This window comes from Morus notabilis, unplaced genomic scaffold, assembly GCF_000414095.1.
Source record: "Morus notabilis unplaced genomic scaffold, ASM41409v2 Scaffold218, whole genome shotgun sequence".
NCBI lineage: Eukaryota > Viridiplantae > Streptophyta > Magnoliopsida > Rosales > Moraceae > Morus > Morus notabilis.
Window position 1 is genome coordinate 274,733 of NW_010358631.1, and position 13,438 is coordinate 288,170.

The window sequence follows — 13,438 nt, forward strand, 5'->3', positions numbered from 1 at the left end:
TTTATGTGAGAGCTTTTTACTGTAGCAAAAAAGTTAGATGTGACTGTTTGTGAGAGCTTTTTACTGTAGCAAAACTCGAATTCTAAACTCGAATCAACGAAATGAACGAGACCACAAGTTCAACTCAAGTTATAACTCAAATTTAACTTAAGAATTATACTTAAATTAAACTCTAAAAGAACGAGCCCTAAAACACTTAAATCCTTATTTCTTTTTTACTTTAATGGTTTCATGTTTTACTCGTTCTTTTTTTTTCTCTATTTATTTACTATTGTATTTTACAAATGATGCCTTATCTTTTTTATTTTTTCTCTTTTAGTGTTTTACTTTTTTCTTTCCTTTCTTTCTTTTTGGCTTCATTCATTTTTTCTTTTAAATTTGCTTAGTTTTGTTTTCTATTTTAACTCTATTGTTTTCGTGTTTTATATTTTTTTTATTCATCACTATTTCGGTGCTCTTATTTTTTTTTTACCTTTTTCCTTTTCTTTCCTGTTATTATAGTCTCTTACCATCAAAACCGCTTGAAATTTCTTTCAACTGCATCATTTTTGTGTTTTACTTTTTCTTATTCATTTTTTTTTCCTCTGCTTGTCTACCATTATAATTAACAAATTATGCATTAACAGTTTTTTCCGTGCTTCACTTCTTTTTTCCCTTCCTTCGTTTTTAATTTTATTTATCTATCATGTCGGTCTCGTTCATTTTACCGATTTGAGTTTTCAATTTTAAGTTTTTACAGTAAAAAGCTCTCAAAAAATATCACATCTAATTATTTCTGCTGCAGTGAAAAGTTCTCACAAAATGTCACATCTCAACTCGAATTCGCGAAGTGAACGATGCCTAATCTCTCACCCTTAATATTCTCTTACTTTTTTCTTTTATTTTCCTCTATCATTTTTTTCTCCGGTTCAACTTTATCGTGCTCTCTCTTTATTTCTCATAGATTTCTTAAACTTTCAATCTCAACTTTTGTTAAAAATAATGTCCTAAAAGCATGAGATGTAATAATATATTTATTATTTATTTAATAAAAGAGTTCATTCATTATTTTTTGTACATATATTAATAAATATTTTATGAATATCACTGAAAATTTCATAATTATTTATGTGATCTTAAATATTATATATAAGTGTTATATGCGAGAGGATAATATTTAAAGATAATAATCAAAATGATGTTAGTAATGAATTTAATTAAAGTTTAGAATTTTTAATTAAAATATTACTAATACATTTCATTCTCATTTTAGAATAGAATTGTGTTATCCGCACTGTTAATATAGTGAGATATTGAATTAGTGTATTACGCATAATGAGATTGTGTGGAACCGGAATACAACACAATATGAATTTTTGATAATTTTCGTTAAGTATATAAATTCTAATTAAGTCTACCGATGGTTTTATATAGAATGATATTAATCTTGAGTTATTAGCAGACTCTTATTTATGGATTTGTGTCTTTTAATTTACTCGGTATGGATTTCGAGATGTTGAATCATATTTCTTGTATTTTGGAGACATGATGAAGTGAGCAGCTGGAAATGTTATTATACAAGATGGAATCCATTCCTTCATGAGAAAGAAGTAGATAAATAATTCACTTGATGGTTGATTCGGTACTTGGATTAGTAGGAGTTTTAATTTATCAATTTGTTTTATGAATAACAATCCATTAGAGAATCAATGATACTCAAGGATAAATATGTAATTAGAGAGGTTAACGCATTTCACCTAGCTCTAATTATGAATTATTTATGAATGATTTATCTATATGTAATGACTATATCAAATGGACACTTCATAGTTTATAAGAATTTATATCTATAATTACGAGAGTGCAATTCCAAGTATATAGTAGAGTAACTTTTAGAATTAATTAATTAATTAAAGAGTTTTAATTAATTATTAATTTTATTAGAGCTCATAATTATAGGTCCATGAATCCCTACGTCGTCCTTGTAATCATACAAGACACTAAGAGTAAAATAAGAATTTTAGAATTATAGAATTCTAAATAAAAATGCTCAAGGATAATTAATTGAGAATTAATTATAAATTCTGAAACACACATGTGGAGGTATCCACATGGTGTATACACCCATCAGAGTGTGAATTCTAGGATTCAGTAGTTTGCTCTCTAAGTTGTCCAATTGAAATTCGAATTAAATTTAAGTTTTAACTTAAATTGGAATTTGAATTTGAGTTAAAATTGGACTGCGGGATAAAGGAGAATTTTGCCTCCTTCCCTACCTGCTATCTACGCCTACCACAGGGAGGAATCTCCCTGTGGTGGCCGGCCATATAGGATAAGGTAGAAAGTAATTTTTGTTTCTAAAATCAATTAGAAGTGGGAGATAATTATCAAGATTTATCTTGGAGATAAATTTTAAACTTATTCTGGGAGTCTGACTACTACTCTATAAATAGGAGATTGCAGAAAATTGGAGAACACAATTTTTTGTTCTCTCTAGGATAGGTGGCCGAATTTTATAGAGTGAGAAAAGGAAAAATTCTCTCCCAAATTCCACGTTGTGCATGTGTTGGTATTCGTGAAAAACTTGAGTGTTTATTTATGCCTCGTTCATTTCACCGATTCGAGTTTTCAGTTTTAGATTTCTACAGTAAAAAACTCTTAGAAAATGTCACATCTAACTTTTTCTGCTACAGTAAAAAATTCTCAGAAAATGTCACATCTCAACTCGAATTAAAAACTCGAATCTGCGAAGTGAACGAGGCCTTAGTAATCCTGTTTTGTTTTAGGTGCGCCCACACACACGTCTTTTATATTTAAGGAATTGACGAGAAAGATTCAGGTATTCTAAACTAGCTTGGAGTGAGGAACGTTCGTAGTCAAAGAACATAAGTTATCTACCTAATCATTCACTAGGTAAATAAATTAATTTGATTAATTTATTCGTCTATAAATTAATGTAATCTATAGAGTATCTTAAAGTTTTGTGAAAACTTTTTATTATACACAACCCACTAGATACACACTTCCGCATCCGAAATCGTTTCGAAAACCAGCAATTGGTATCAAAGCAGTCTATAGACTATATTAATTTATGCTTCGATTATGCGATAATCAATATTGTATTAAATATGTGATATTTAATTTGTATGTATGTGATGGGTAGGCACTTGCATTTATTTATGGATGTTTATATTTATTCATGTTGATGAATGTAAGGATGATGGATTTGATCGTTAATTATATGGTTCCATGGATAGGTTATATTCGTTCATTAAATTATTTGTAATTTTATTCGGGAATTAGAATTCATGTAATTCTAGGATTCGGCTAGTTTAGGGTTAGGAATCACAAGCTACAAGATTCAAGGATCCGGAGAGAAACAAAACTGTGAAGCCCTAACCGGACAAGCAACCTCAAAACACTACGGGAAAACAACCTTGCAGGCGCTGATTGTGCGCCCCTGCGAGCACGGTAGTGTGCCACTCCTTGCATTGCTGCTGCGCGCGCAGGCCTAGCAGGGCAGGCGCACACAGCGTGCGCCAATGTGCGCGATTGCTGAGCGCGCTCTAGGGGCAGATAGTTTGTCCCCCCCGCAAGCAACAACAGGCTAGGGCCTGCTAGATTTTTTGAAACCAAAATTCTTTCCATAAGTGTTCCGGACCCAAAAAGAAGCTACCCAGCCCGAAGATGACGAATATTGAAGACCTGAAAAATAAAGAATTTGAATAGAAGACCCGTTGATGTAACGGAAAAAATAACTATTGTAATTATTTATTTATTCAATTTGGTTGTAATAATTATTCGTTCGATATGGTTGTAATTTATATTTTTTTCCATGAGACCCTATCAAATTTGTCTCAATAATTGATTGCATATTTTATACTTATATTTATTTGGTGATTGTATATTATATGTCCATACATATAACATGCCATATAGATATAGTGTGCCTACTCATATGTTTTATAACATGCCTTGCATACACGTGCATTATTTTATTTATTTAAAAGAGTTTTGGAAAAATAAAATAAGAACCATGTGCTAAAATTATTTTCATATGATTAAATTGATTTAAGTTGCAAAATTAATTTGCAACATTATGTTATGTGTGAAATTGAATTTAAGAGTTAAATTTTAGAATTTCACATATATAATAAACAAATTGTTTATTTACAGGAATTTGAAAACCATAAGATGATTTTTAAATAAAATACATATTTACAAAATATTGAGTGAGAGAGGTTTGTATAACAATACGACCCACTGATCTCCACCATTAGTAGATAACCTATATTATGGACCATCATATATTACCTTTTTTCACTTTTTTATCATAATCTCAATGTTAAATCATATCTTATCTAAATAGTAAATGCTAAATATAAAAATAGTGGGTGAAAATTATACTGTTCATTTTCTATAGTCGTTTATGCACCATTTTGATGCTTCTTTTTTTTCCCTCTCTCTTTTCGGTACTTTATTTTTAAGAAAAAAATTTATTTATTTCTCTTGTTTTCCATACGTGTTGAATCCTAATCCTAATACTAAGTAAATTAAAAAGTAGATATTTGGTTGTTGTTCATCATATGGTAGTTCTAAACAGTGAGTTTTAAGTGCTTTATTTTTTATTTCATTTTTTAATTTTTAACTCATTTATTTTTTTTCTTTATCATTTTATAATTTATGCTCATCTTACGATGATTTTCATAATGATAAGTTTTAGGTGTTTTACTCTTTTTAATAAAAAGTTTCAACTCCTTTATTTATTTATTTTTTACTTTATTATCTCATAATTAAGAATGTTTCATGTATTTTTTATAATTAAACATAACATTTTCACTTAAAATACTATTAACGTATACTTTTTTTAAAAAAGAAAAGATTATGTGTGGAGAATTCAAACTCTACATTTTGTAGTGGAGTTAGGTGTGCAATCTTCATTAGGACAAGCATACGACTGCTTAATATATACTCTTTTTTTTATCTCCATGTAAAAATTTTCATCTATTTTTTTCTTATTTATTATTGTTTGTAATTTACATTATAAGAACCTCAATTCTAACTAAGTACGTGCATCGTACGTATTAAAATTAGTATTAAAAAAAGAACCAATTATGTATAAGGTGACAATAGTACATTAATATTCGCTTAAAAAAAGGAAAACTAAAATTACTTAAAATTTTAGATGTCAAAAATTTAACATAATTGAAATTATTAATGTACTTTTTATTGCTTTTAATATTGTTATGAAGTCTTTGTATGTAATCAAATACCTTTATATTTGGTGATCATTTATGGCTATGTTAGAGCTTGTATTATTTAAACATAGAATGAAATTTACCCTTTAAGAAAGGACTTTTTATTGCTTATAGTGTTGCATATTATGTCTTAGTAAGGCAACTTAACTGTCTTATAAATGAAAAAATATATAACTTTTTTGCCTTAGGAATGTATGGGACGCATTAGGAATTCAATGATTTGAGCATTGACGATGAAACGCTAGAAGTAACATTGTAAAGAGAGTTTTATAAGGCTTAAGATGTTAATGAAGTTTTAGTATTTTAGTTTGAATATCTTATTCCCATATCATACTCACGTTCTCATGTCACCTTCTCGATTTGATGATTACACCACAATACTTTTACAAATTCGATCTCTTATTCCTTTAGTTTCAGGTTTCTCTATCTAATATCTGGATCGGTTTCACCGATCACAACTCATATCACATTTCTTTTATATACTAAAGAAAACCAATGTCATCTCATAAAAATTTAAACATGCTATATATCTCTTCAAAATAGAATTCCTCATAAATATTCTTTATCCAGAAAGAATAATAACCTTGTACATATCCTAATATCTTTTTTATACATGTTATCACTGTAAGAAACATGGCTATTAGCGATCACAAAAAGTCGTTGTAAAAAAGACAAAGTCGTTGCAAATACATTTTTAGCGACCACTTGTCGTCACAAACCTGTCGCTATAATTGATTCGTCGCAAAAATAATTTTTGCGACGACAAGCAGTCGTCGCAATTATATTTACAACGACAATCGTCGCAAATGTGTCGCTGCAATTATTTCGTCGAAAGATGACATGACATTGAGTATTTGCGACGGCATTTTTTGAATTAAGTCATCGTAAAAGATGGAGAATTAGCTGACGTGGCTTAGATTTTTTGCGACCACATTTGTCGTCGCAAATAATATTTTAAATTTTTATTTATTTTTTCTCATTTTAATAATTAATGTTGTATATTACTATTTATTTAAACTCAATATTAAATATAATTAATAAATAATAAAAATTATAAATAAAAATTATTATTGTCAAAAGTAATTAATAAAATAAAATAAAAATGTAATTATAATAGAAATGTACGGAAATAAAAATTGTTACATTAATAAAAATCTAATCTCTTAAATTAGCAGCATCACTAGAATTATCATCGGAAGGATTCAGAGGCGGATGACCTGGACAGACATACGACATAGGAGGAGTAACTGCTGGTAAAGTCATGTTGAGATGCATTTGAGTGATGAAGTCATGCATCATTCTGACGCTCTCGTATAGCTGGAGGTTTTGCTGGTAACTCTGTTACAAGTATGCTTCTACGTGTGGGTCCGAACGTGTCGTATAAGATCTTGCCGAGCGTGAGCCAGATGACGACGCATCCCCTCGATAAACCTTTTGTGGGAGTGTGCGACCTACTCCAGTCTTGTGTCCTCTGCGGGTGCCTAGAAACTGCTCCATAATATCCTCATCGTTAACTGCTCCGGCCGCAGATGATCCAGAAGTAGTAGACTGCGTTTGGATATGCGTTTCTCTTTCTCCCTCCATCCGATGCTATAAATATTATAAGAAAAATAATAAAATACATAATGTGATTTAAATAAAAAAATATAATTAAACATTACAAGTATACTTACAAAAGTCTGCTCAGTTTGGGGATTAACCAAAGTATCTCCACGACGATGCATGTCCCCCCAGTTATCGATGACAGACATCGACTGTTGAGTCTATGTGGTAGACTGCATAGTTGTTTAAATGTATATGAATATAGTGTAATCAATTACCAAATTAACATTTATGTTGAATAAATTATTAACAAATACTTACTTTCTTCTCGCGATATTGGGAGTACGACAGCCGACCACGAAAACTCGATCACTTTTAATTGCTACGATTAAGTTTATTGATTCCTGAGATTGAAAATGTTTTCATTTTTATTTTTATACAACAAAACAGAATCATTTTAGAATGACTTCTAAACGTGCCCATTATTTTTGAAAAATCAGGTGACCCAAAAGATGAATTTTAGAAATAGTTTGACCACTTTTTACAAGCTTATGAGTTTAAAAAAAATTTCTGCTTAGGTGATTTCTAGTCACCACCCAACACTACCAATAGAAAATTAACTGCTCTAAAATTTAATTAGAGAAAAAAAAAAGGAAAAAGGGAATTATGGATACTCCAAGTCTATCAGACATTCTCCCTCTTCTCTTTACGCTCTATCTCTCCCTCTCTCACTCTCTCTTTCCAGAAAAACAAAAACTATTCCCGTAACTACGAAGAGGAGCCCTAGGAAACCCATAAAAAATCAGTCAAAACCCTAATTTCTCACCAAAATCCTTTCCCCAAGTCATAGAACTATCATCCCCTTTCAGTTTTTAGACATTAGAGATGATTTTTAAGCCCTAAAAACCTCTCTAAAGTTGGGTTCAAATTTAATCCGAGAATAGGAGTTCTTGCATCCGTTTTGAATCTTATTTCAATCAAACTCTTCAAGTCAAGTACGAGTTTTCATCATCAACGGAGTCTAGAACCATTTGTTCTTCGAGGGTAAGCCTCTCAAACTTTTTAGTATTTCCATTTCTGTGATTAAACGTGTATTCCAATGATCATAGATTGAGTTTTGTTGATTTGAGTTTGCTGAACTTTAAAAGGGATGTTGATTCAAGTGTTGCATGAGAGTTTCAAACATTTAACCATGCATGTAAATTGTTTGTTGAAATGAACATGTCCTAGTTTCTCCGGCCAGCTTTGGATTTTCAATTTTTCATGATGTTTCTCTTACTATTTTGTCTCAGTCATTATTTTTCCTTCGAAATATACATTTTAAACTTTAAGTGGGTTTAAGAATTACGTTAAAATAATTTTTTTAGAATTAGTTATGAATTTTACAAATTGGTCTAAAAATCTGTCAACTTCCTAACGAAAATTGTTAACTGGATTTCAGGCAGATTTTAACGAGTTTGATAAACTTAAATCCTAGCATGTAATAGCTATAAAGAACGATCTATGAGTCTACTTTCATTTGACAGTCGTTTCGTAATTTTTTGAGTTTCTTGCGATTTATTGTGAATTTTCTTGTAAAAGAGGTCAAATCAGCCCTTTTGACAATGTTTTTATTTTGGGACCAACTTTTGTAATTTTGTTAGATTTGAGACGTTTGGTTTATGGATTACAATCATGTGATTTGAATTATTTTTGATTTACGTGTATTTTTTTGAGAGAAAACATTGTAGTGAGTCATGAATCTGGTTCAAATCATGGTTTGAATCATCCAATCAAACATCCTATTGGACTGAGTTTTGTAAGATTTTATAGTTTGAGATAGTTCAAATGCTTATGCAATGAAGGTTTTTAGAAAAATTTGATTTTTCTAGTTTTTCCGGACATTCGCATGTTTATAGGAGAAAAAACAAGAGTTTCCTCGCTGCATTAGTTGAAACATAAAATTGCAGCATTTAATATTGTTTTTACACCAAAAAGTTTTTTAACCTTAAAGTAGAGGTTTTGAGCTTTGATTTAATATGTGGATCATTAGACCCGCAGATAAAGTTATGATTTTTTTTATTTGTCAAGATTTTTAGAAATTTCTGTAGAGAACGCAAATTTTCAGAAATCTTGACACAATTAAAAAGTTCATAACTTCGTCTACGGATCTCCATTTTCAATGATCCATATAATCTCATTATGTAAAATATACTCATTCGATATCTCTTTATATCAACGATGCAGATAAGTTCGTTTTATTATTAATGAAAATGACATGTATTAATAATGTTTTAACTAAAAATTTTAAACTTTAATTAAATTCATTACAGACTTATTTCGATTATTATTCTTAAATATTATCCTTTAGTATATAATACTTATATACCATATTTAAGGTCACATAAATAATCACATAATTTTTAATAATATTCATAAAGTATTCAATAATACATTCATATAAATAATGAAATTTCTACTTTATTAATTAAATAATAAAATCTTTAATTACATCTTATGCTTTCAGGATACCATTTAATATCTAATAGAGTCGTAGACCAATGAAGAGGTCAGAGATTCGGGAGAGCTCCTCGGCTTGAGCTCCAGTGAGTAAACTTGGTGGTGGCGGCCGACTAGCATGCATGAGGAAGAAAGAGGGTCAAGAGAAAGAAAAAGATACAGAGCAGGAGAGGAAAAAACACATATTCAAAACAACAAAAAAATCTAAGGATAATTTAGATCTCGTTTACTTTGCGGATTCGAGTTGAGATGTGACATTTTCTGAGAGCTTTTCACTATAGTAAAAAAAGTTAGATATGACATTTTTTGAGAGTTTTTCACTGTAAAAACCTAAAACTGAAACTCAAACTGGTGAAATGAATGAGGCCTTAGTCTATTTAGTTCAAATCTTCTTCAGCCACATGACAATAAATTTGATAATTTTTCCATCTATGGTAGATGTCGATCCACACCTATTTTTTTGGGAGCTACGATAAATATCTCTTTTTATTTTTAAATTTTTTAAGGAGTTTTTTTGATAGTTTAATTTACTAATAGTCTCAATTTTTAATCGTTTCATATGATTAAAATCTCATCAGATTATAAAAATGTACATAATAAATAAATTTTGATATAAATTTAACAGTTAAAAAAGTAAAAAGTAATTTCCGTAGCCTATTTTTAGGGGGAGTACGAGAAAGTCCTTTTTTTTAATGGGCCAGATTTTTGAAAGTGAAACATCGGACTTCCTGATTGGGCTAACGCGATCTTCTGCCTTTTGAATGCACCAAACAGAGCCCAAAATTGGCAAATGGAAACATACGACGTGGCGGTGCACGTGGCGCAGCTAATGAAGTCCAACCCATACCACACTGAGTTAGAATTTTTTTTTTCAAGTGTTATTTTATAAGTTAATAATTTTTGCTATAGGAGACATATAAGTATATTTTTCCCCCCAACAAAAGTACATCGCGAGGAATAAAGCGTAAAATCCTATTATTATTGTTATAATTCACTATGTTATTATTATTCCCTTGAAGATTTAGGTAATCATGTGTTGTTTGAAAGAAGCCAATACATTTTATTGGAGACTACAATCCTATCAATATTGTTATAATTTACTATTTTATTTTATTCCCTTGAAAAATTGTATAATAATGTCTTGTTTGAAAGAAGCCAATATATTTTATTGCGACTAAAATACCTATCCCTGCATATTTTATTGAAAGAATATCTATTGATCACGTAAGATAGGGCAGGGCTAATAGGTAAAACTGCTGCAAATATCCTTGTTCTTTAGTTATCTTTTGTTCGAAAATATTTAGGCCATGTTCATTTTACCGATTCGAGTTCTGTTACAGTAAAAAACTCTCAGAAACAGTCACATCTAATTTTTTTATTATATTAAAAAACTCTCATATAAAGTCACATCTCAACTCAAATTAAAAATTCGAATCAATGAACTAAATAGGCTCTAAGTCCATAATGTTTTTCTGATAACTTTTTGTTGGTCCCATATTGCATCAAAATAGAACTTTTAAATTTATTGTCTCTCCAATACAACCTATTTATTATTTTTATTGCACTAAAATAAATATCTTATGATTATATGCTTTTTTTACTTTTTACAAAAGTTTTTAATTTTGATTCATTGTCAAATTTACTGCAATATCCTTGTTCTTTACTCATCTTTCAAAAATATTGGCCGTGTTTGGAATTGATCCTATTTTTATTTTTCATGTTTTTCAAGAAAGAGAAAATAAAAACATTTTCAAAATGGCGTTTGATGCAATAAAGATAAAAAACAGAAATGAAAACGATTTTTTAGTTTAGTGTAAAATGAGAGAGAAATGAAAAACGACTTTTAATCGTTTTTCATTTTTTATTTTCATTTTTTACTCTCTCGAGCAGAGAGAGAAGTAGAGACATTAATGGGTTTTTTTATACTGAAAATAATATCTTGATAAAACTACCAAACGCATTTTTAAAAATAATTTCTATCTAAGATTAAAAACGTTTCCATTTTTATTTTCATACAAAAAAATAAAATCATTTTAAAACGAGTTCTAAACGCGCTAATTAGTACGGCCTTTGAACTTTATTGCCAATATCTTATCATCGCTGTATCGACAATGATTTTATTTGTTATTAATTTATTGCCAAATAAAAATGGTGGCACTTTAATGTGCTAAACGAAATGGTAACTTAATAGTATTATCATTTATTGCTAAATTTATCTCTAAATAAGTGGATTCTAAATTTTATCTCCCAATGAGTGCATGTCGAAGAAAAACCTATATATATATATATATATATATTTATCAATTATTTTAAAGAAATGTCTTGAAAGTTAGCTCATAGGTTACAATCAAAGCACCTATATGCCCAATGAAAGAAAATGAAAACTTTGTGGTAGGGTATGAAAAATATCTTATTAAAAAGGTTTTATTTGAAACCGTTGTATTTCTTTAAGTTTTGTATACTTCTTTTTATGAAATCTTTATTAAAATTTAGCATTTATAAAATATAGACCAGTATAATAACCCAGCTATATAAAGCTCTAAAGAAAAATAATATACTTAATAAGATGCATAACCTCATTCAAAGAGAGAGAAAAAAAAGAGATAACATCCTCAAAATAGCCATAGAAGGCCTTTGTAAAAATAACCTAATAGAAAAGCTTTATTCATAAAATAACAATTCAAAAATTTTTATTTGCAAAATGACTTTTTGAGAAAAAAAAGGAACCCAAAACCCCCTAATCAGTTTTCATGGCCAAACATGTGAGCCCACCGCCCATCCCCACCGGAGATCCGGCCGACCATCCCCATCCCCACCCGCGACCCATTGCACCTAAGCAAACCCAGCCAAGACCCATCGCGCCACCCACTTCGAGAACCCCAGCCAATCGCGCCACCCACTTCCGTGCAGTTTCTCCTCATCTCCGACGGTGTTAGCAAAAACCTGAAGAAAACCGAACTCCTCGTTAATCTGGTGAGGGCTTCGGAGCTTTTCCTTGAAGAATCCGAGTGCTTCGGAGCAGTGCTTGAGCTGATCCGGCGTGAGCGCCAATCGCGGCGGGGAATCCGGCGAGAAATTAGGAGCGGCCAACGGTTTGGCGGAGGCGGCGGCCATGGCGGAGGCGGATCTTCTCTGGAAATAAATGAAATTAAAATTAAAAAGTCATTTTTCTAATTTTACTTTTTTACTTGGTTATTTTAGCCAAATTCTCATAGAATAGGCACACCTGACGCTAGAGAAAAACAAGAGAAACAAGAGAGAGAGACTGAGATGACTAAAGAGAGAATGGTGACCAGAGTTTTGGAACTGCCTCTGAGCGCATCATTGAGCTCTTAACCCTAAAATTTGGTCCCCATTTTTGTTTGGTTGGGCTTTCTAGTAGTGATGGTGGTGTGCGGCAAGAAATTTCCGTTAAGGTGGATTGAAAGTAAGATGGTTCGTTTAGTTTACTGATTCGAATTAAGATGTGATTTTATGTGAGAGCTTTTTACTGTAGTAAAAAAGTTAAATGTGATTGTTTTTTAGAGCTTTTTACTGTAACAAAACTCGAATCGGTAAAATGAACGCGGTTGTTGCCGATGAGTATGATATGGTCAAGTTATTAATATGTCTCGTATTGTCTTAATTTAGAATATATTTCTATTTTAAAAAAGTTACGTAGAGTGATAGAGATTAAAAAAAACAAAAACAAAAATAGATTGATGTATATCTAACTAGTTAATGAAGCAAGAAAATAAAAATTATTTTTTATGATTATAATTTCAATTATTCTTTAATTATTAATTTGAGTTACATTAAGAGATAAATCCTTAATTTAAATTATTTGAGTTACATTAAGGAAAAAAAAATCCTTAATTTAAATTATTTGAGTTAGATTAAGAAAGAAAATAAAATTATTTTTATAATTATAATTTGAATTATTTTTCAATTAGTAATTTGAGTTACATTAGAGATAAATCCTTAATTTAAATTATTTGAGTTAGATTAGAATTCATTTTGCTCTCGTGTGTGTATATATATATTATGAGATTATGCCATAATTTCCCTCACCATTCTATTTTATTAGTATTCTAACGTTTAGAGGCAAAATCGTCATTGAGAAAACTCATCTCGTATAAATACCCAACCCAAAAAAAAAAAAAAAGAAGAAAAGGAAAATT